The sequence below is a fragment of the Pan paniscus genome, chromosome 7 (genome assembly GCF_029289425.2).
Source record: "Pan paniscus chromosome 7, NHGRI_mPanPan1-v2.0_pri, whole genome shotgun sequence".
In the NCBI taxonomy this organism is placed as follows: Eukaryota; Metazoa; Chordata; class Mammalia; order Primates; family Hominidae; genus Pan; species Pan paniscus.
This window is the reverse complement of record NC_073256.2, coordinates 89,015,896-89,037,802: the sequence shown is the minus strand read 5'-3', so window position 1 is coordinate 89,037,802 and position 21,907 is coordinate 89,015,896. Positions and strand designations below refer to the sequence as shown.

General features: G+C 40.8%; 1 protein-coding gene and 1 pseudogene across 3 annotated transcripts in view; both read left to right on the top strand.

Moving 5' to 3' along the window:
* Nucleotides 1-33: 33 nt before the first annotated feature.
* C7H8orf89 (chromosome 7 C8orf89 homolog) overlaps nucleotides 34-21,907 on the top strand; it is a 138,701-nt gene continuing 116,827 nt past the window's right edge. For all 3 annotated transcript variants that reach the window (XR_008626423.2, XM_055116658.2, XM_008956692.5), the window contains exon 1: nucleotides 34-4,942. The gene's annotated coding sequence lies outside the window, so the exon portion shown is untranslated. The remainder of the gene's footprint in view (nucleotides 4,943-21,907) is intronic.
* Nucleotides 12,096-14,632, top strand: LOC100971793 (peroxiredoxin-like 2A; annotated as a pseudogene).

The window sequence follows — 21,907 nt, the reverse complement described above, 5'->3', positions numbered from 1 at the left end:
ATAGCCCATTTCATGCAAAATCAGGGTGGAGTCTGTGTGAAAGACATCTCTTGGGTTTTTAAAAGGCTTTTCTCTACAAAAGATTTTAATTTTTTGTTTTTTAACTGTGCTGAGTGATTCGAAATGGGTTTATTCTAAGAAAGCCTGTTTCACAAGCATTTGTACATGATTTGTCGGTAAGGTAATCCAACTTTGGTTTATGGAAAAAATTGAATTTAGTTGCTAAAATTTATTTCTCGGGCCTTCGCTTGTTTATAAACTGCCATGTAAATGTGTTGTTTTCCTTTTGCATTCCATTTTTGTGTTCTTGTTTTGCATCTTTTGCCATACTTACGTGAGTTACTAATAATTGTTACATACTGTGGGTATTATGAAGGAAGGCATGAAATTTGTGCCCAGGGATGCAAATTATTTCAGAGCATCTGGTGAAATTAATGGGCAAAAACTTCAAAGGTTTTTTTGTAAATAAAATTCCTTTATACTTGATGTATTGTTTCACCTAGACTAGTGAACAATGTAGGGTGTAACATGAAGTACATAGAATGAGAGTAAAAATGTTTGTGGTCCTCATTTAGTTGTCAAAGGTCTGACACACTGTGAAACAGCTCCCTTAGTAATTATTTTGGTACTACTGCTCCACAGTCATTTATTGCTTTTTAATATTCGAAAGTTGCTAGACAAATAGAATTTCTTTGAGTTCTTTGTTCCTGGTTTTGGGACCTATTTCTCTGGCTTAGTAAGTTTGTTTAGGGTCAGTGAATTTTGGAGAGAAATCAAGATGATCGTTTATAAAAATCATTTTACATATTTATGATTGTATCAGTGTTTGGCTAGATATTTTTTGTCTTAGCAGTTGGGTCAATATTTTGAAATAGTACATGGATATCTAGGTAGAGCCAAAGAGTTTATTTTTTAATTTTCCTTTGTAGAGATGAGGTCCACACCAGCCTGTGTTCCCCAGCATGTTACTGAACTCCTGGCCTCAAGCAATCCTACTGCCTCAGTCCCCTGAATAGTTGGGATTACAGGCATGACCCACTGCCTCCAGAGGGTTTTTAAGTTATAAATTCAGTTTTGTCTTACTGCTTTGGTAGATAGAGAGTACAGTTCCCAGTGTTAGCACATCCAGTGTCGTGAAGGGTAGTTGTGCCTCAGAAGATGTCAGAGCCTGTTTGGCTTCCAGGTTTTAGAGGAATAGTGAGGGCCATCAGTGGCCTCTGCAGGGTCAGAATTAAGACTAATTATGGAATGAAGTTGTACAGATGGTGTATTGCTTGCTTAATCTAGGTGCAGGTGGGTGGGTGCATGAAATGTGGGAAGTCTTCATTGGGATAGGAATAAGCACTTTATATACAGAGAGATACTTAGCAAAGCTTTTTTAAAAAAAATTTATATAAATATATAGCCCGTGCAGACACATATTGTAAGTGTGGCCTGGGGCCAGGGAGGATGGGGAAATGTGGGAGGGGTTGCAGAGAACCAGGATTCCCATAGAGAACAGAGTAAAGTGGGATAACCAATCTGGTTTTATAAGAGGATTGTGAGGAACAATAATAGGTATGAAAATGTTTGAGCTGGTGGAACCTATTCAAATGCAGATTAACACCTGATTAGGAAACTCACCTCTTATAAATGTCATTGCTTTCAAGGGATCCTCCTCTGGAAGGCCTAACCAACCTTAGGGGTCTGGGCACCCAGTAGGTTCTCCTACAAGATTTCACCTCATATATGTTTATTTCCTGTTCATCCTTCTAAGGTCCGGCTTTCTCTAGTGGATGGTCCCTTAGCTATCTCAGTTTTTATAAAGTTGTCTTGGACTCACTGGCCTTTAACCAGTGTTAACCTAGTTAGTAACTTCTTTGAAGGTTCATTTGTGGTTGGCTGGATTAGGAGTGTTGGCTTCGGAGCCAGAGTGCTTGGGTTCATATTTAGTCTCCACTTATTTGTTAGCTTGGGCCAATAAATAATCTCTGTCTCGGTTTCCATGTCAGCAAAATGGAGATAACTTTGCCTAATTTCATAGGATTTTAATGAAGATTAAATGTTAACAGGTCCTGTAAAATGCTTAGAGCAGCGCCTAGCTCGAAAGTGCTCAATGCTGCTGTGCAGTATAGCTTCAGCACTTAATGTGGGCACACAACAGTGAATTACGGAAAATAGCCTCTGCTTTCAGGTGTCAGTCTGATGGGAAGACAGGCAACAGATACGGTGAAATGAGTGCCCTGGGGATGTATAGGATGTGATAGAGCCTCTTAGGGGTGTCTGGTGTCTTTGTGGGCCCACCTCCATGGGAAGATTGACAGCTTTCTGCTCCCAGTGGTTTTCCTTAGAAATGTGGTGTCAAAGAGCCAAAACATTCCTCTCATGTGCCTCCCTTCTGTTAGGTAGTAAACTTTAAGGCCAGGCCTTTCAGTTTCTGCCCATTTGCTGACATGTAGGCACTCAGTGTTAAATGTATTAGTTTTCTTTTGCTGCTGTAACAAATGACCATAAACTTAAGTGAATTTATTGTTTTAACTTTTCTGGAGGTCAGAAATCTAAAATAGGTTTCACAGCCAAATCAAGGGGTCAGCAGGCCTGTGTTCCTTCTGAAGACTCCTTTTCTTTGCCTTTTCCAGTTATGGGAGCCCCTTGCTTTTCTTGGTTCGTGGCATCTCTGCTTCCATCGTCTTTGATCTTCCTCCTGCCTCCCTCTTAATATAAAAACTAATGTGATTACATTGGGCTACTCGAATAATTGAGGATAATCTCCCCATCTCAAAATCCTTAATTCAAGCACACATCTACAAAGTCCCTTTTGTTGCTATATAAGGTAACGAATTTACAGGTCCCTGTAATTAGGGCATGGAAATTGGGAGGCCCATTATTTGATATTTTATTTCCGGCTCCCCAGCTATATTCTTTGTTCCTCAAAAGTGTCTTCAGCCTCCAGGTCTGGGTACTTGGCTTTTCATTCTGGAAAAAGGTCTTTTCTGACACACGTCTTCATATATCACCTTTTTGCATAGCATTAATTACTATCTGAAACTGCTAACTTGCTTTTCCCAGCCATTCTCCAATGTAAGGTTTGAGTCTTAGCTTTCTCTATTCTGGCACTTAGAACAATGCCTGGTGCATTGTAGGCACTTCACTTTTTTAAGGGAATCTAACCTCATCAGGAAAATAGATATTTAAAATCTTGAGACTTCAATTACTGGCATATTGTAGTCCTTGAGTATTTGGTGATGGGGGATGGCGACAGGAGGAATGGGGTAGAGTATGGATTTATGGATATATATTTCTGTATATATAGTTTACTTTGGAGGACTCAGAAATTGCATTTTGTAGGAATAATGATTTGTAATAGTAGAAAACCATGTTAGGAGAGAGTACAGGAGATGCTTCATGCTGTGAAGATGTGGCAAGTTTCACGGAAGAGGTAGAATTTGGTCACCTGATGATAGGAACAGTTTGAGAAATGGCATGGAGTTTGGGAAGTGTCAGGTAGGGGTGTGATAGCAGAACTAAACAGGAGACCATTTAATAAACATTTGATCACTTGCTGAGTGCCAGTATATCACTTGATCCACATAATCCTAGGTTAGTGTTTCTCCACTTTGATTGCAACCCCAGAACTAAATTCTTAATTGGTTTTGGGATGAGCCCTAGACTTTTTTCTAATTAAGTACTCCACATGATTTTTAATATGCAGCCTAGTCCTCTTGTTAGGTGGGTTAACTTTCCCTCACCCAGGATCACATGACTAAGTAGTGGGGCCAGTGTTACGATTCCAGGCCTAATTTGAGTGTTAAAACCAGGCCTAATTTGAGTGTTAAAAAAATAACCAAATGACCTAGGAGAGGTTAGTGTAGAGCTTAATAAGAATGGAGAAAAGTGTGTTGAGAGCAGTTTCAGGAGTTTTTGTGGGCTCTGAAACCTTGTTACCAGGGATAAGCTTGCAGCTCTAGTGGGGAGTCAAGTCATGAAGGCAGAGGCTTTATATGATAACTTAATCTGGCAAGAGTACAGATGCTAAGATCCCACTGTGCAAGGGGTGCTAGGTGTCCAAGCCAGAGAGGGCACACACACCTAACCTTTTATAAAGGAACCAAAACAAAGGAGTCAGAACATGGAATTTGGGTGGACTCGTGAGGGAACTCGTCATTGTTGTCATTTACCTAAAATTGGGCTAGTCAGGTATTAAGTGGCTAATATTTGAAAGGTACAGCTCATCAGTACTCTGGAAAGCCTGGTTATTTTGAACCTGAAAAATAAGTCTTTGATACAAGCTGATGTGCAAACAACCCAGAAAATTGAATTACACCAAGCTTGCCCAACTCCCCTCTCTTTGCCCTATACGTGCTTCCTGGTGCTGTTTGCCATTGGGCCCCTCACCTTGTGTCACCACTGACCAGTGTTCACCCAGTTTTGATTCAGCTCACTCCCCCACATTACCCCCCATACCCGGCAGCAGTGACCTGAAGGCAGAGGCACTAGTGCTGGTCGAGGAGTCCCGGTGGCCTCCGCTGCCCAAGCTGTCCAAGCACCCGTCATGGCCCTGAACCCTAACACTGGGCCCCTTGCCCTATGGAACTGAGGCGCGAGGCCCCGGGCGCCTAGCAACTGGTGCACGTAGGGCAGGCAGCGCTGCAGCCTCGGGAGACGCCGGCCGGGCTGGGCCCAGCGTCGCCGGGCTGCTGGCTGCGGGGCGTGCTCACCCCAGGAGTGGTGAATGTGGGAGCTCGCGGCCACCTGCATCACCTGTCCCGCCCCGACGCCGTGGCCAGCCCCGCGACAAGGCCGGACTGGGCCGGGGGCTGAGGTGGGCACCGGGCTGCCGCTGGCTCCCACACTGCCCGCTGTGCCCGCTGCCCCAGCCACCCCTGCTGCCGGAGCCTCCTACCTGGGCCGCAACGGCCAGGATCGCAAAGAAATCCCTCCCCTCGGTGCAGCTGCGGGCACAGTGAGTGCGGGCGGCTGGCCCGTCTCAGGACGAGCCCTGGCCAAGGAGCGGGAGGCTCAGGGGACTTGCCAGGTCAGGGCTGGATGGGAGGTCGGGTCCGGAGGTCATCTAGTCCCACTCCCTCCCACGAAGGGGACACTAAGGCTCAGAGAGGCACGTGGGTCACTCCGAGGATGCTCTAGATGCACTTTATGATGGGAGCTGGCAGAAACATCTGGGCATGGGGACCTGAGGAAGGCTACTAGGTGGGGTTGGGGGATGAGATTGAGGGAAGCGGGTCCGCCTGCCAGATCTGTATATTCTTTCTGCACCCCTTACTTCTGGTAAGTAAGTACTTACATCTATCCGTTAAGTGGACACACCCTTACAGATTGACCCTCCCAGGCTTAAACTGGAGTGGGGGGAACGTGTTTACTTTCCTTCCCTTGCCTACCCCTGTGTCTTCCCTTCTCCCACACTTGCACCCAGCCATGCAGTGGGACATGGAAGACCAACCCAGTTAGACTGTTAAAACCCTCTTTCTGTTGCCAATTTTACTTTGAACCATTTCTGATTTACCTATAATTTGTGTGTCTGTTACTTTTCTCACCAGGAGTTAAACATTCTAGAAATTATTTGTGTAACATAGGTAGTCTTTTCTACTGTACTGGTGATTTTCCCATACAACCTTTTTGGGTTCATAGACATCATAAAAACTGGAGTCTCCAGACAAATGCAAACAATTTTGTGAGCACGTTTAGGGTATTATAATCCCTAAAGCACAAGAATTCTTGCTCCTCTTTATTGACTTGTTATGTACATTGTTAACAAGTTAAAATCTCTTGTTACAATGGTATTTCTTCAGAAATACTCTGACATTTCCTTTTTTAAGTTCTTCCTTACATTTTTCAAATTACATTATAATGTATTAGTACTTATTGAAACAGTACGGAAGTATATGGAGTTAGAAAGGAGAGGTCTATGCCTTTCTTTACTTTTTAATCCTTGTTAGAATTCATTTGGTGTTCATTCTTCCTTCTTTTTTCCTTTGTTTTTTGGTCATAATGGAATCATACCATGAATTATTTTGAGAAATGTCTTTTTTCACTTATGATGGAGCGGGCCAGGCATGGTGGCACACGCCTGTAATCCCAGCACTTTGAGAGGCCGAGGCGGGCAGATCACAAGGTCAGGAGTTTTGAGACCAGCCTGACCAACATGGTGAAACCCCGTCTCCACTAAAAATACAAAAATTAACTGGGCATGGTGGTGCGTGCCTGTAATCCCAGCTACTCAGGAGGCTGAGGCAGGAGAATCGCTTGAAACCAGGAGGCGGAGGTTGCAGTGAGCCAAGATGCTGCCACTTCACACCAGCCTGAGTGACAGAGTGAGACTCCATCACAAAAAAAAAAAAAAAAAGATGGAGAATACCATTCATATCAGTTTACTTAGGTCTGCACGGAGTATTTCATAGTATAGATGTATCAGTTTATGTGACCATTCCTCATTGAGATTGGTTTCAATTTTTCCCTGTTACAAACAATGCAACAATAGGCATTCTTTTTTTTTCTTTTTTCTTTTTTTTAAGACAGAGTTTCGTTCTTGTTGCCCAGGCTGGAGTGCCATGGCGCGGTCCTGGCTTACTGCAACCTCCGCCTCCAGGTTCAAGCAGTTCTCCTGCCTCAGCCTCCCAAGTAGCTGGGATTACAGGTGTGTGCCACCATGCTCGAGTAATTTTTTTTGTATTTTTAATAGAGATGGGGTTTCACCATGTTGGCCAGGGTGGTCTTGAACTCCTGATGTCAGGTGATGTGCCTGCCTTGGGCTCCCAAACTGCTGGGATTACAGGTATGAGCCACCATGCCCAGCCACATTCTTACACATGGGAACAGTTCTACAGAATAAATTCCTTGAAGCAGAAGTGCTAAGTCAGATGTAGGCACATTAAAAAATTTTGATAGAATCTTGCCTTTAAGAATCTTGAATGATTTATCTTTTTGTCAACAGACTGTATTGAGCAAAATCTGTATTTATTATTCTTTAAAAGAAGAGAATAGCTTCCACTTAGTGTTTATAACATGTCAGGTACTGTGCTGAACACTTCACATGCATTTTAAAATTTAATCCTCACCTTATGAGAGTCAGAGGCAGAATTATTTTCTTCATGACCCTGTGGTTCTGTAGCTCTTGAGGGGCACATTTAAGATTAGAATCCAAGTTCATTTTGCTTCAGTTCCTGGGTTCTTTGCAGGGTCTGAATCCCTGCTCAGTCATTGACTGGAATCTGTGTTTCATTGGGTGACTTAAGGATTAAATTGGATTGTGTATTTGCTGTTACAGTAATGTTATTAATAATTCCCTTCTCCAGTAACTTGCACAATTGGACATGGTCCAATGCTTCCTATGATGCTGGTTCCCCTGAACTGTCTGCCTCTCCATTCCTTCTCTGCCTTTTCTTCTTCCTGCCTTGCATATATTTTAAGGAAATCTCTGGCTTTTCTTCTTTCTCTCAAATCTCCTTTGCCAACTTTATTACAGTCTCTGGCCTTATTTCTCACGTGTAAGTAGATAACTCTTAACATTTTCATCTTCAGACCTGTGTACCTCAATTCGTACTGCATAGATCCAGATTATATATCTCCATGGGATGTCCTGTACTCACTTTTTTCTAAAACAGAACTCCTTGTTGCCCTCCACCTCCAGACTAGCATGTCCTCTTTGAATTTAATTCATGGTTCCATAATTCTCAGTCACCTCAATTCCCAGCCTCATTCAGCTTTGACTCCTTTTTCTCTGCTGAATCTCCCAAATTAAATAATCAATCTTGCATTCTCACTGTGACCACTCTAAATACTCTGGACTATTATGATTGCCTTGTAATTTCTCTTTTGGGCTCCAGTCTCTGCCATATTAATTTTTCTAAAGCATAGCTGTGAATAGAAACCATACCTCTGTTCAGAATATATACCATATGTCTGTTCTGTGGTTCCACATTACTCAAGAAAATATAGACCACTTTGTCCAGCATTCAGATTTGTCTGTAATCTCATCCAATTTATCATTTCATTATTTCTCACACTGCCTTTATCTGAACCCCTCCCTCCAGGCAATCCAGAGTACTTACATTACATGCTCTGTGACATCTTTCCCATCTATATCTTTTCCTGGAATGCCTCTACCTACATTTCTGCCGTCTAAATCTTATTTAAATGCCATTTTCTAATTTCTTTAAAGTCTTTTTTGAATCTCCCCCGAAAGTAATATCTCCCTCCTTTTAACTCTTCTACTACTTTATATATCTCCTAAGGATTTAATTTATACACACCGCTTTGTATTATAGTTGTATAAGTGGCTACTGTTTTTTCTTCTGGACTGGAAATTCTGTGCAGGCAGAATCTCTCTTTAGTTATTTTTGTGTTTTTTGTGCACGTGACACATTTATGTGTATATCGTACATGCTTAATGAATATATTTAAGTGAGTTACTACATTATTTGAGAATAAAAAGTCACATGTATTAGCCTATTGCTAGCTGTAGTGACAAACAGATCCCAACATTTTCTTGATTTAACATAGAAAAGTTATTTCTTGCTCACATAACAATTTCAAGGTAGGCGTCCCTGGTCAGCAAACGGCTTGCTTTCACTTGGTAGAAGGACCCAGACTCTGCCATTCGTCAGCACTTCACTCTTGTCTAAATCCAGTCAGCAGAAAGGCAAGGAGAAAGTATGGAGAAAGCATACTTGCTTAGCTTCTTAGAAGCTTCTTGCAGTGTTACACATTACATTGGCTCACATTCCAGTCACAGGGAGGCAGCCACTTCCTAGAACAAACGCTATTCTCTGGAGGAGGAGCCAGGATTTTAGTGGACAAACAACCTTCTCTCCCACAGTTAATTTCTACTTGTGAAAACCTTTGGGACTTAGCTTGAACATCACTTGCTCAAAAAGCAAAACAAACAAACAAACAAACAAACAAACCTTCCTACTTCTCCAGTCTGGTTAAGGTCAGCAAAAGTTCTGTTGTGCCATAGAATTTGAACGTAGCTTTATCATAATGAACTAATTACTCCTCCCCACTACCTCCCACAGACTGTATGCTTTATCTTTAATCATTGTTGTATTACAACTCCTAGAACAATGCATGACATGAATAAATAAATATCTTTCTCAATGAATCTATATCTCATCTTTCTTTATGTTCACTTGGTAATTATTTTGGTTCAAACAACCCTAAAATTAAAGATTATTTTGCCACCTGCTGTTTGACATTTGAGTTATTTTCATTCTCTTTTCTATTATAAGAAATACAGGAATTGATATTCATGTATCAATGATTATTTCTTTTTGTTTTTGTGGAGACAGGGTCTCATTATGTTGCCCAGGCTGGTCTCAAACTCCTGGGCTCAAGAGATCCTTCTGTCTCTGCCTTCTAAAATGCTAGGATGACAGGTGTGAGCCACCACACCTGGCCAGTGATTATTTCTTTAGGATAAATTCCCAGAAGTAGAATTGCTGGGTCAAAAATATATACAATTATAAGGACATGTATATTACTAGATTATTCGCTGGAAATATTACACCAATATATACTCCCACTGAAACCTTATTCCTTGCACTCCATCTTACTCTATTAATAGTAAAGAAAAAAATCCCTGCCATTTTGATTGGCGAAAGTAGCTCATTATATTTTCTGCCTTTTATTTGAGTACTAGAGAGAATGAATTTTTTATTGACTGTATTTTCTCTGCAACAAGTTACCTGGTCTTTAATAAATGCACTCTCAGGATTATTTTTCTTTTCTTTTTTGATTTTAATATATACATATATGTATGTATGTATGTATATGTGTGTGTGTGTATGTATGTATGTGTGTGTGTATATATATATATATATATATATATATAAAATAAATTACTGGCCAGGAGTGGTTGCACATGCCTGTAACCCCAGAACTTTAGGAGGATGAGGTGGGTGGATTACCTGAGGTCAGGAGTTCGAGACCAGCCTGGCCAACATGGTGAAACCCCTTCTCTACTAAAAATGCAAAAAAATTTAGCTAGGCCTGGGGCCATGTGCCTGTAATCCCAGCTACTCAGGAGGCTGAGGCAGGAGAACTGCTTGAACCTGGGAGGTGGAGGTTGCAGTGAGCTGAGATCGTGCCACTGCACTCCAGCCTGGGCAACAGAGTGAGACTCCGTTTAAAAATAAATAAATAAATAAACAAATTATTCAGTTCTTTATGTCATTATTTAAAAAGCTATTCTGGGAACTTCTGGGCAATGTGGCAGACTGAGCTGGCATGGAAGGGTCCCCATTTTGCTTCAATATATTTCAAATGCTGAGTAAAAGATAATTTATGGAAATGTGGCTAAGCTAGGAACAAAGAAAAGGAAATCCCCAGGTGCCTGAAATGAAGGAATGTTCACAGAGAAAGCCACCGTTGAGCCATCTGCTGAAAGCTGGGAGTCACAAAGAAGTACTGTTCAGTTACTATGGCTTCATAACAAATTTCTCCAAAACTTAGTGGTATGAAACAACCATTTATTGTGCTCATGGATTCTGTGGGTCAGGAATTCGGACAGTGCACAGCAGAGACAGCTTGGCTCTGCTTCAGGATGTCTGGAGCCTCAGCTGGAAGATTTGAAGGCTCAGGACGGGAATCTCCTGAAGGTTTATTCACTCACATGTCTGGTGGTTGATGCTGGCTCTTGACTGAGACCTTAGCTGTAGATGTCAGCTGTAATCTTTGTATGTGGCCTCTCCATGTCACCTGGCTTCCTCACAAAATGGTGGCTGGATTTCAAAGGTGAGTGTCCTGAGAGCCAAGTGGAAGTCATATCACTTTTATGACCTAGCTTTGGAAATCACATAGTGTGGTTTCTACTGTTTTTTTGTTTGGCTGAGGAAGTTGGTTTCAGGGAAAGAAACATCTCACCTCTTGATGGAGGAGAGGAGGAACATCACAGTGAAGGAAGAGCATGTGGGGCTGCATATGCATTAGTACACCTATCTTTGAAAAATAAAATCTACCACAAGAACCCTTTGACCCTAAGAAGGTAACTAGAAAAACATCCCCTTATTGACCTGAGGAGGCAAGAAGGAAGCTTGCCATCTACTTGAGCTATGGTAAGAAAAGAGTCAGCTGCTAGAGATTAGAGATTAATGGTCCATACTAGCTCAAGTCTGGGGTCTGAATTCATATTACTACATGGTCAGGACCGTAGTCCAAGAAATTGACATTTTAGCTGGTCTGGTACCTCTGACACCCAGGGCCAGGCAAAGATCAATGGAAAACCTCTCTGCATAGCAAAGTTCCTGTAATTCAAGGAATCCTTGACTTCTATAGATATCGATCTCTCTATAGATGAGTTTGCAAAGATTACAGAATATGTAAGGAAATTAACTGCAAGGAAGCAGACTTGGCAGATGCTGCAAACGGGAGATTTGTACCCTAAAACTAAATAGAATGGCATAGAAAAAAATTTAAATTTTTCATATTCAAGAAGGTGAAGGAATGGAAACCATAAGACAAGAACAAGACCATATGAAGAAGAGCAGAAGGACTGGGAAAATGTCCTGTAATACTTAGGACAGTTTGGTACAACAAAGAATTGTCCTTTTAATTAACAGGGTAGCTAAAATGAGAATTAAAAAGGGGGAAAAAAAGAAAGAAAAAAAGAGTTGTCGTACCTAAGGTGCTTGGGTTGAGACTCTCAGTATAGAAAATAGGGGGAGTTATGGATCACTAAAATGAATATAGTTAAAGATAGTCACTGAACACACTCATTAACTCACTTTCTTCTAAAATTCTATTGATAGGAAAGGGTTTAAAAATTTTTTTAATAGCATGGATTTATAAGGACTTAGAGAATAATAGATATAGTATCAACAAAATTTGGAAGTTGGAATCAGAACAGTATTGGGCTTCTCAACAATAAGAATCAAAACATGTAGACTATGGAATAGTCCTTTCAACATTTTTGGAAAAATAATTTATAATCTGAGATTCTGCTCTCATCCCAAGTTATCAATAAGTATGGGGGTGAAATGTAGAAAATTTTCAGACACACGGTATCTTAAAAAATTTTACTTCCAGGGGCCTGCCCCTGGGACCCTTGGGGCCAGGTGGTTTGGCCCCTCAGCGCCCGGGCGTCAGGGTAGGAGAAGGCTAGCAGAAGGGAGGCACTTGTGGTGGTTTTTAAAAAGAAAATAATGAGGATTTATTTTGAAAAGCATTGTGAAGGAGTCAGCTTGAATAGTCTTGAATGCTCCTGCTTAGGCCCAGCCTTGGAGAATGAGAATTGGGATTCTGACTGCAAACCCTGACTCCTTACCATACTCATTCATCAGAAAACTCTCCATTTTGTGTACAAATAACGTTTTAGGGGTAATCATTGTTTTAGAAATGAGAAAGAATTATACATCGTATTATGGCACTTTTTGTAAGCATCTATTCAGAGGTTTCTGAATCTGGCATTTGAGAGTAGGGCTGGGCCAGAACCAGGCAGACACACACCCCAAGGAGCAGAACTGAGAGTTGGAGACTGAGGCAGAAATGTCTTTCTTCCAGAACCCAAGTTTCCTCACCATGGGCATGTGGTCCCTCGGTGCAGGAGCCCTGGGGGCTGCTGCCTTGGCATTATTGCTGGCCAACACAGACATGTTTCTGTCTAAGCCCCAGAAAGCGGCACTGGAGTACCTGGAGGATATAGACCTGAAAATGCTGGAGAAGGAACCAAGGACTTTGAAAGCAAAGGAGCTATGGGAAAAGAAAATGGACCTGTGATTATGGCTGTGCGGAGGCCAGGCTGTTTCCTCTGTTGAGGGGAAGCTGCGGATCTGTCCTCCCTGAAACCCATGTGGACAAGCTGGGTGTACGCCTCTATGCAGTGGTAAAGGAGCACATCAGGACTGAAGTGAAGGATTTCCAGCCTTATTTTAAAAAAGAAACCTTCCTGGGTGAAAAGAAAAAGTTCTATGGTCCACAAAGGCAGAAGATGATGTTTATGGGATTTATCTGTCTGGGAGTGTGGTACTTCTGAGCCTGGAATGGAGGCTTCTCTGGAAACCTGGAAGGAGAAGTCTTCATCCTCAGGGAAGTTTTCGTGGTGGCATCAGGAAACCAGGGGATTCTTCTCGAGCACCGAGAAAAAGAATTTGGAGACAAAGTAAACCTACTTTGTCTGGTTCTGGAGGCTGCTAAGATGATCAAACCACAGACTTTGGCCTCAGAGAAAAAATGATCGTGTGAAACTGCCCAGCTCAGGGATAACCAGGGGCATTCATCTGCGTTCATTGGATGTGTTGCTTCCACTTGTGTCCCTAAGGAGTGAGAAACCCATTTATACTCTATTCTCAGTATGGATTATTAATATATTTTAATATTCTGTTTAGGCCCAGTAAGGCAAAATAGCCCCAACTGACAAAAATCTAAAAAACCAATGAGGATTACTAAGCTAAACCCTGGAAGATTTGAGGCTTAAAATTGACTGCCGGGATGGGCGCGGTGGCTCATGCTTGTAATCCCAGCACTTTGGGAGGCTGAGGTGGGCAGGTCACTTGAGGTCAGGAGTTCAAGACAAGCCTGGGTTACATGGCAAAACTCTGTCTCTACTAAAAACACAAAAATCAGCCGGGCATGGTGGCGTGCACCTGTAGTCCCAGCTATTCAGGAGGCTGAGGCAGGAGAATCACTTGAACCTGGGAGGTGGAGGTTGCAGTGAGCCGAGATCACGCCATTGCACTCCAGCCTGGATGACTGAGACTCCCTCTCAAAAAAAAAAAAAAAAAAAAAAAAAAAAAGACTGCTGTGCCTCATTACAAATATATATGGTATTTGGGTGCTGTTGTTTGAAATTATTTTTCTTTCCAGGTCTTCAAAAATCTAAGAAAAGTTGATGGTTGACTTGAAGATTACAGAATTTAAGGTTTTTTGGCTTGTGTGTTTTCTACTAATAATTTGTTATATAATAATAATTTCATAATAGAGTGGTCATGCTCTGGGATAGTTTGACAAAGGTAAAATATAAAGTGAAATATCTTGTTTCATTGTCTTCCATTCTAACCTCAAAGATTTGTTTCTCTAGAATAAATAACCACCTCTGACTTTAATAAAAGTATGCATCAGAAGGCTGGGTGTGGTGGCTTACTCCTGTAATCTCAGCACTTTGGGAGGCTGAGGTGGGTGGATCACCTGAGGTCAGGCGTTCAAGAATAGGCTGGCCAACATGATGAAACCCCGTCTCTACTAAAAATACAAAAAATTAGCAGGGCGTGGTGGCATGCGCCTGTGATCCCAGCTACTTGGGAGGCTGAGGCAGGAGAATCGCTTGAACCTGGGAGTTGGAGGTTGCAGTGAGCCGAGATTGCACCACTGCACCCCAGCCTGGGTGACAAAGCAAGACTCCGTCTCAAAAAAAAAAAAAAAAAAAAAAGCATCAGAAATCACCTGTATGTACAAGCTTTTCTGATACAACTAATAATAAAAATATATTTACCATAAAAAAATTTTACTTCCTATGAACCCTTTCTCAGGAAGCTTCATAAAACAAGGGAGCGAACAAAAACCAAACAAAAATAAGCTTATATGCACACATAAATGCATATATAATTTTTAGAAATTAAGGTAATGTGATAATGGCTCAGGGGTAGTTAATAAGATCAGAGAAACAGTATCAAAATCAGACTCAAATATTAGGGGATCTTGGCTTTATCTTTTTGTCTTAGAGTAGGAAAGAGGATTTCTTCAATATGATATTATAGAAAAAGAAATAGACAAATTTGACTATATAAAAATTTAAAGTTTCTGATAAACTAAAAGATATAAACAGGTTAAAAATAAACTAATATTGGGAGAGATATTTGTAACATATATAACATATAAAGAATTAGTACTCACCAAATATAAAGCACTACAAATAAGAATAAAACAAAACCCTGTACAAAAATGGGGAAAGCATAGAAATAGGCATTTCACAGAAGAGGAAACCTAAGTGGCAAATAAACACTTTTAGGGAAGTAAAAATTAACAAGGTACCATTTAACATCCAAAGATTAGCAAAAATTAAAATAGCTTAATTGGCAGGGTACAGTGGCTCATGCCTGTAATTCCAGCACTTTGGGAGGCTGAGGTGGGTTGATCACTTGAGGTCAGGAGTTTGAGACCAGCCTGGCTGACATGGTGAAAACCTGTCTGTACTAAAAATACAAAATATTAGCCAGGTGTGGTGGGGCATGTCTGTAATTCCAGCTACTCCGGAGGCTGAGACAGGAGAGTTGCTTGAACCTGGGAGCCAGGGGTTGCAGTGAGCTGAGATCAAGCCACTGCATTCCAGCCTGGGTGACAGCAAGACTATGTCTCAAAAAAAAAAAAAAAAAAAAAAAAAAAAAAAGAACTATTACAAGTGTACATAAGAATGTGGGTAAACAAAAATTATGGGAATACAGGTAGAGATAACCACTTATTCAGTATAAATTAAGATTAGTACATGGAGAATAATCTATTAGTAGTAAGTAAAGTTAAATATCTGCACATCTTACAAACCAGTGAATCCAATTTTAGGTATATTGCCCTACAGAAACACACATGTGTATTAGGAGTCATATACAAAGATATTAACTATCATATTGTTTGTAATATTAGAAAATTCTAAACAATTCACCTGACCACCTGTAGGAAGATAGATAATTACATATTCATATAATCGATATGTTATAGACAGCAGCTAAAATGAATAAACTAAATCTATATGTACACTCAATCTCAGTCTCATGTGACTCAATCTCAATGACTCAATCTCGAGTGAAAAAAAGTTGCAGAAGATATGTGTAACTTATTTATGTAAAACTAATAAAATATCAGACAACTCAGTATCTTTTCTCCTATACCTACGTGCAGTTAAAATATAAAAGCAGACTTCAAGGATTCACACCAAATTTATGAGAGTGGTTGCTTCCGGAAAAGGAGCATGATGGGGGATGGAAAAATATTTGCTGTCTTTCCCTTAAAAACATAGGAAGCAAACATGCAAATTCTTAAATTTTGCTAATATTTAAGCAATATTAGCATATATTTAGCATAATGTTAGGGTGATAGGGAAACAAATGTTACATTTCTCTCTGTACCAATGCATTTTTTAAAACAAACAAAAGATAACCTAAAAAAGATGAAATGGCCAGGCGCGGTGGCTCACACTTGTAATCCCAGCACTTTGGGAGGCTGAGGTGGGCGGATCACAAGGTCAGGAGATTGAGACCATCCTGGCTAACACGGTGAAACCCCATCTCTACTAAAAATACAAAAAATTAGCCAGGTGTGGTGGCGGGTGCCTGTAGTCCCAGCTACTCGGGAGGCTGAGTCAGGAGAAGGGCGTGAACCCGGGAGGCGGAGCTTACAGTGAGCCGAGATCGCGCCACCGCACTCCAGCCTGGGCGACAGAGCAAGATTCCATCTCAAAAAAAAAAAAAAAAAAAAGATGAAATATGGTCTGCTGTATACTAAATAATATAGTGTCAGGTAAGCACCTCTCTCCCCCCACCCAAAAAAAGTCCTTTTGACAAGCAATATAATATAAAAGAGAAAATAGTTAACAGTAATCTCAAGGTGGTAAAAAAAAATTAGATGAACGTTTCAGAAAAGCATAATTTGGATGATATATCATTACAAAATATAACATTTTGACCTTTTAATGGTATTTCTTAGTTCTATTTAGTAGTTTTAAGAGTCATAAAATATACTTAACTAAGAAATAAAATAATTAGAATACATTCCATATAGTTACCAAGGTTAAGCAAGATAAACAGTTGGATATTAAGAAGACCATCTTATGTATCAATCTCCCATGTAAATTTTGAAGTTTGAAGTATCTTTCAGAAAAAAAAAAAAAACTGGCATCACCAACAGAAAAGCACCCCAAGTTCTCACTCTGGGCGCAGACTTCACGTGGAACTGACAGCCTGGGCCCCAGGCTTCAGGCTTCACTGGGGACCGCCTCTTTCCACCTAGGAGCCTGACTCTTGCCGCCATCAACCTGCTGTCCATGGTGCCCATGGCGCCCAGGCTATTCATGCAGAGGGGTTCCTGCAGGGCCAAACTGAGCTGCCCTCAGCCCCACCTCGGCCTCCCTCCTGTGCTCATCAGTGGCCACAGTCTGGAGAGGGCCAAGGTGGCAGGCGGCTGGCATGTTAGTGCCTCCCTGAGCGAGCACACGCCCAGCCAGGTTGTGACAGTGCCCGGGCTCGGCCATAACTTTGCTCTAAAATCAGAGTGGGCACTGGGAGCTGGGAGAGGCCAGGCCGGGGAAGCAAGCACTTTGAAGCCTACAGAGGCAAGTGGTTTCCGGGGCCCTGAGAGTGCAGGGATGCCCAGGTCTGCAGCCATGGCTGGGTGGCTGCAGCTGTGCCCAGGAACATGGGACTTCTGCCCCGCCACTCAGAAAGGGGCATGGCTTCTGCCTGTTCCTGGCTCCCACTGGCTCCATGGAGCATGCAGCCCTGGCTGCACCTCCCCCACTGCAACTGGCATCATGGCAATGACCACTCCAGGCCGGTTGCCGCTGCCATCAGAAGTTTTGAACAAAATTCTGAAAACTTTTGAGGCTCCTAATTTCTCTGATTTTACTTACCTTTTTCCTTGGCATTATAGGAGAGAGATTAAGGGCATCATCTTTGCAGTTGGGAAGGTGGCCTGAGTTAGATTTCCATTTCAAACAGTTAGTAGCTATGGGATTTTGTTATCTAAACCCCAGGTTTCTCAATGTAAAATAGAGATGATAATAATAATAGTGCCATCCTCCAAGGTAGGCTCAATATTAACACTTTACAAAAATTGAGCAGCCATAAAAAAATGATGAGTTCATGTCTTTTGTAGGGACATGGATGAAGCTGGAAACCATCATTCTCAGCAAACTGTCGCAAGGACAAAAAACCAAACACTGCATGTTCTCACTCATAGGTGGGAATTGAACAATGAGAACACTTGGACACAGGAAGGGGAACATCACACACCGGGGCCTATCGTGGGGTGGGGGGAGGGGGGAGGGATAGCATTAGGAGATATACCTAATGTAAATGACGAGTTAATGGGTGCAGCACACCAACACGGCACATGTATACATATATAATAAACCTGCATGTTGTGCACATGTACCCTAGAACTTAAAGTATAATAAAAAATATATATATATTAAAAAAAGAATTAAGTGGGCTGATATAATGTGCATGTCATAGTGCTTGGTACGGTGAGTATTCAAGGAATGTTAGATGTTTTAATTTTATTATGATTACAATAATAAGTATATTAAGCCCTGATTAGGTCCTTTCACAAATGGGCATAGAAATGGACAATTTTCCTGAGTTAACTGGTCAAAGGTGGGAGAGAGGAGAAAGGAAAAAGGAACTTAGAAAATGTTTCTGAATCTGCAAGAAAGATATACTTCTCTCATTAGGAATTAATTGAATTGCCAGTGGTAAAGGGGGAAAAGGTAGAGGTCTAAGTTTGTAGTTTCACCCTGAAAGGAAATAGGAAGAGGCATTGAGTCAAGCTATACATCCCCTACCCCAGCCATTAGTCGATTCTTGGCCTATAATAATAATCATGATGATTATGATAATAATTGCAGCTATCATTTGTTTCTGTGCATAAGAAGGATCCTTTACTGTGGTCTGAAATGAAGATTCTTGCTTGAGAATTAAAGCAGTGTACTAGGTTATATGGTTTGGCTCTGTGTCCCCATCCAAATCTCATCTTGAATTGTTCTCCTATAATTCCCACATGTTGTGGGAGGGACCTGGTGGGAGATAATTGAATCATGGGAGTGGTTTCCCCCCTCATGATTGTGAGGCCTCTCCAGCCACATGGAATTGTAAGCCCAATAATCCTCTTTCTTGTGTAAATTGCACAGTCTCGGGTGTCTTTATCAGCGGCATGAAAATGGACTAATACACTAGGCATTTAGTTAGGTGCTGTCTTAGTATGTTTAGTGTTGCTATAAAAGAATACCTGAGGCTGGGTAATTTATAAAGGAAAGTGGTTTATCTCACTCATGTCTCTGCAAGCTGTACAAGAAGTATGGCTCTGGCATCTGGTTGGCTTCTGGCAAGGGCTTTTGTGTTGCATCAAAAAATGGCAGGGAAAGTCTAAGGGGAAGTGGGCACGTGCAAAGAGGGACCTAACCCAAGGGGCATCCTGGCTTTATCACAACTCCCTCTCCTGAGATGTAATCCATTTCCCCAGAACCAATCCAGTCTCATGAGAGTGAGAACTCACTCACTGCCAGGAGAAGAGGCACCTAGCCATTCATGAGAGATCCACTCCCATGACCCAAACACCTCCCACTAGGCCTCACCTCCCAACACCACCACACTGGGGATAAAAGTCAGCATGAGATTTGGGGAGGAAACAAACCATATTCAAGCTATAGCAGGTGTTTTCCTTAAGTTACCTTTAAACTTCACAATGACTCTGTAAGGCAGAGTGTGCTAGTTCCCAAGATTGGGAGACTGAGGCATAGACAGGTTGACATGAAAATAAATGGCTGCCTTATCCAGGAAGGGGTGGCAGGAATGGGGGATTGGCAAAGGGCTTTGAGGTGGCATGGATGGGGATGTAAATATATCACTCACCATTGCATCTATATACATTCATCTCTTCATTTCTTGATTCACAGGCTGTGAAGTTTTATTTCATAGAACTTTATTTAGGGAAAGCTTAAATGTAACTTTTCCTGTAAGTTGAATATTTAGACACAAATAAGCAAATTAATTGCTTTCAGATTTTGGAAGTGGGAAATACTTTTGTTCAGATAAGCACTTTGCAAGTGTTTTTCCTAATTTTTCTGAATGCTGCTTATTTTGTTAATATTTATTTATTTATTAATTAATTTATTTATAAGATTAGAGACCAGGTCTCCCTGTGTTTCCCAGGCTGGTCTCAAACTCCTGGGCTCAAGTGATCCACCTGCCCTGGCCTCCCAAAGTGCTGGGATTACAGGTGTAAGCCACCACATCTGGACTATTTTTTTAATTTTGTTAGAGCTTCATTTTAATATTTCTTCTTTAGTTGTGTTCCTTTGGCCATCTCCCCTCCTTCCTGAAAGATAATTTGATAAAAGTAATAGTTTTTGTTTTGTTTTGTTTTGTTTTCTGTTGCATAACATTTGATGCAAACCATTTAACCTCCCCAAATCTGTTTCTTTAACTCAAAAATTAGGGGATTAGGCCTCTTAATCAGTGATTTCTGTTGAACCATTCTGTTAATTTTCAAGTAAGGATCTCAATTCAGACAGGAGTTAGATATTCTTTTTATACAGATACGTAGACCTGACTTTGAAAAACTGGTTATTACGCTATTAAATTTTCAACGACTTTCACTTATCTCCTTGCTTATTTTTAGATGTTTGGTATTGGGATGGGGGTGCATGGGCAATTCTAATTCCAGAAATCTTGCACAGAATAAATTTTTATTATAATGACTGAGGTTTTAAAAATGAAGATTTGAAAAAAAACTTTGTTGTTTTTCATTTCACTCAATGATTCTATTCTCTTCCACTAAGTAATTAAAGATTTTCTTGCTACTATAAGTTTTTAATGAAGGTTCTTATATTAACAGGAACAACTTTCCCCATTAACATACTAGTGTTGCTTCAGTGAGTTTAATCTCTGTAAACAGGAACCCCTTACCTTCTTAATATCTTCAAAAATATAGATAAATATAACCAGATCTCTATGTTGAGGTCACCTTTTAATACATTTTAAAATTTTTAAGAATTCTGCTTTTAAAACAATATGTGTCAAGTGCTGAGTAGTGCTGATTTTTAAAATAACAGTGAAAGCTACAGCTTTTTGAAGCTTACTCTGTTTACATACTATATTGAGTTATTATGTCATGGGAGCCCCTAAGGAGCTGGGTTTGTGTTATATTATTGGAGGAGGCAGACAGTAGTATCTTAGTGCACAGCCTGCAGGAATGCTGAATAGATGATTGCTTAAATCTACCTGCATATATTAAGTGCTTTGAAGGTTTGCTGGGTGGATGAATTTATCCTGAGGCAGCCCAGAGTCCCTGTAAGGGTTGGTGGTTCTGCTAATGGAAAAGAACACTGTGCATCTGCCATTGCTTCTCATCCAGTGCAGATCAGACTATAATGAATGTTCAAAGTTTTCTATTGTATTAGGTTTGGAAAAATTCTGTATTAGAGCAGAGACTATTGTTTCAATGTGATTTATGACAGTGGTGGTTAACTGAGAGGTTTTCATCTTTTCATTTTAGGAGAGCAAAAACTTATTGTCAGTTTTTTAGGGAGATTGTGGCATAACAGCAAAATATATTTTAAACTCGTAATCACTTTTCCTCAAATTCTACAGGACAATTATTAAGTATTCCCTGTATTATATTATGAGATGTAAAGGGAGGGAATGACATGTTTAGACTAATTTTTAAATAGAGATTTTGCCCTAGCCAGTGTAGCAGGGATTGCTAAAGTTTTCTCACTGTACCTGTTCCTTCCTTTTTTTCAGTAAAAAGATTCCTGACATTTTTGCTGGATACTTGATCCCCACAATAAAGTCTACATTTTCCACCTTGTTTTGCAGCTTGGTGTGACCACATGGCTAAGTTCTAATCAATAGGATATAATCAAAACTCTGTATGACTTCTGGAAAGTGACCTTAAAGGGAAGGAGAATGTCTCTCCCCTTCCTTCTTCCTGTAGGCAGGAGCTCAAGCTGTTTTGTCTTGTTTTTCAATTGTGGAGTATGCTCAGAACATCCCAAAGTAGAAAGGGTTATATAATAAGGCCCAATGTACCAGCCATTCATTGCAACAATTAGCAACTCATGGCTGACGTGGTTTTACCCATACTGTCACCACTACCCTCTCCCTCCCACGCCCATTATATGGAAGCAAATCACAAACATTGTATCATTTTATCCATAAATATTTCCATATATATCTGGAAAGATGAGAGTTCTTTTGAAAACACAAACCAT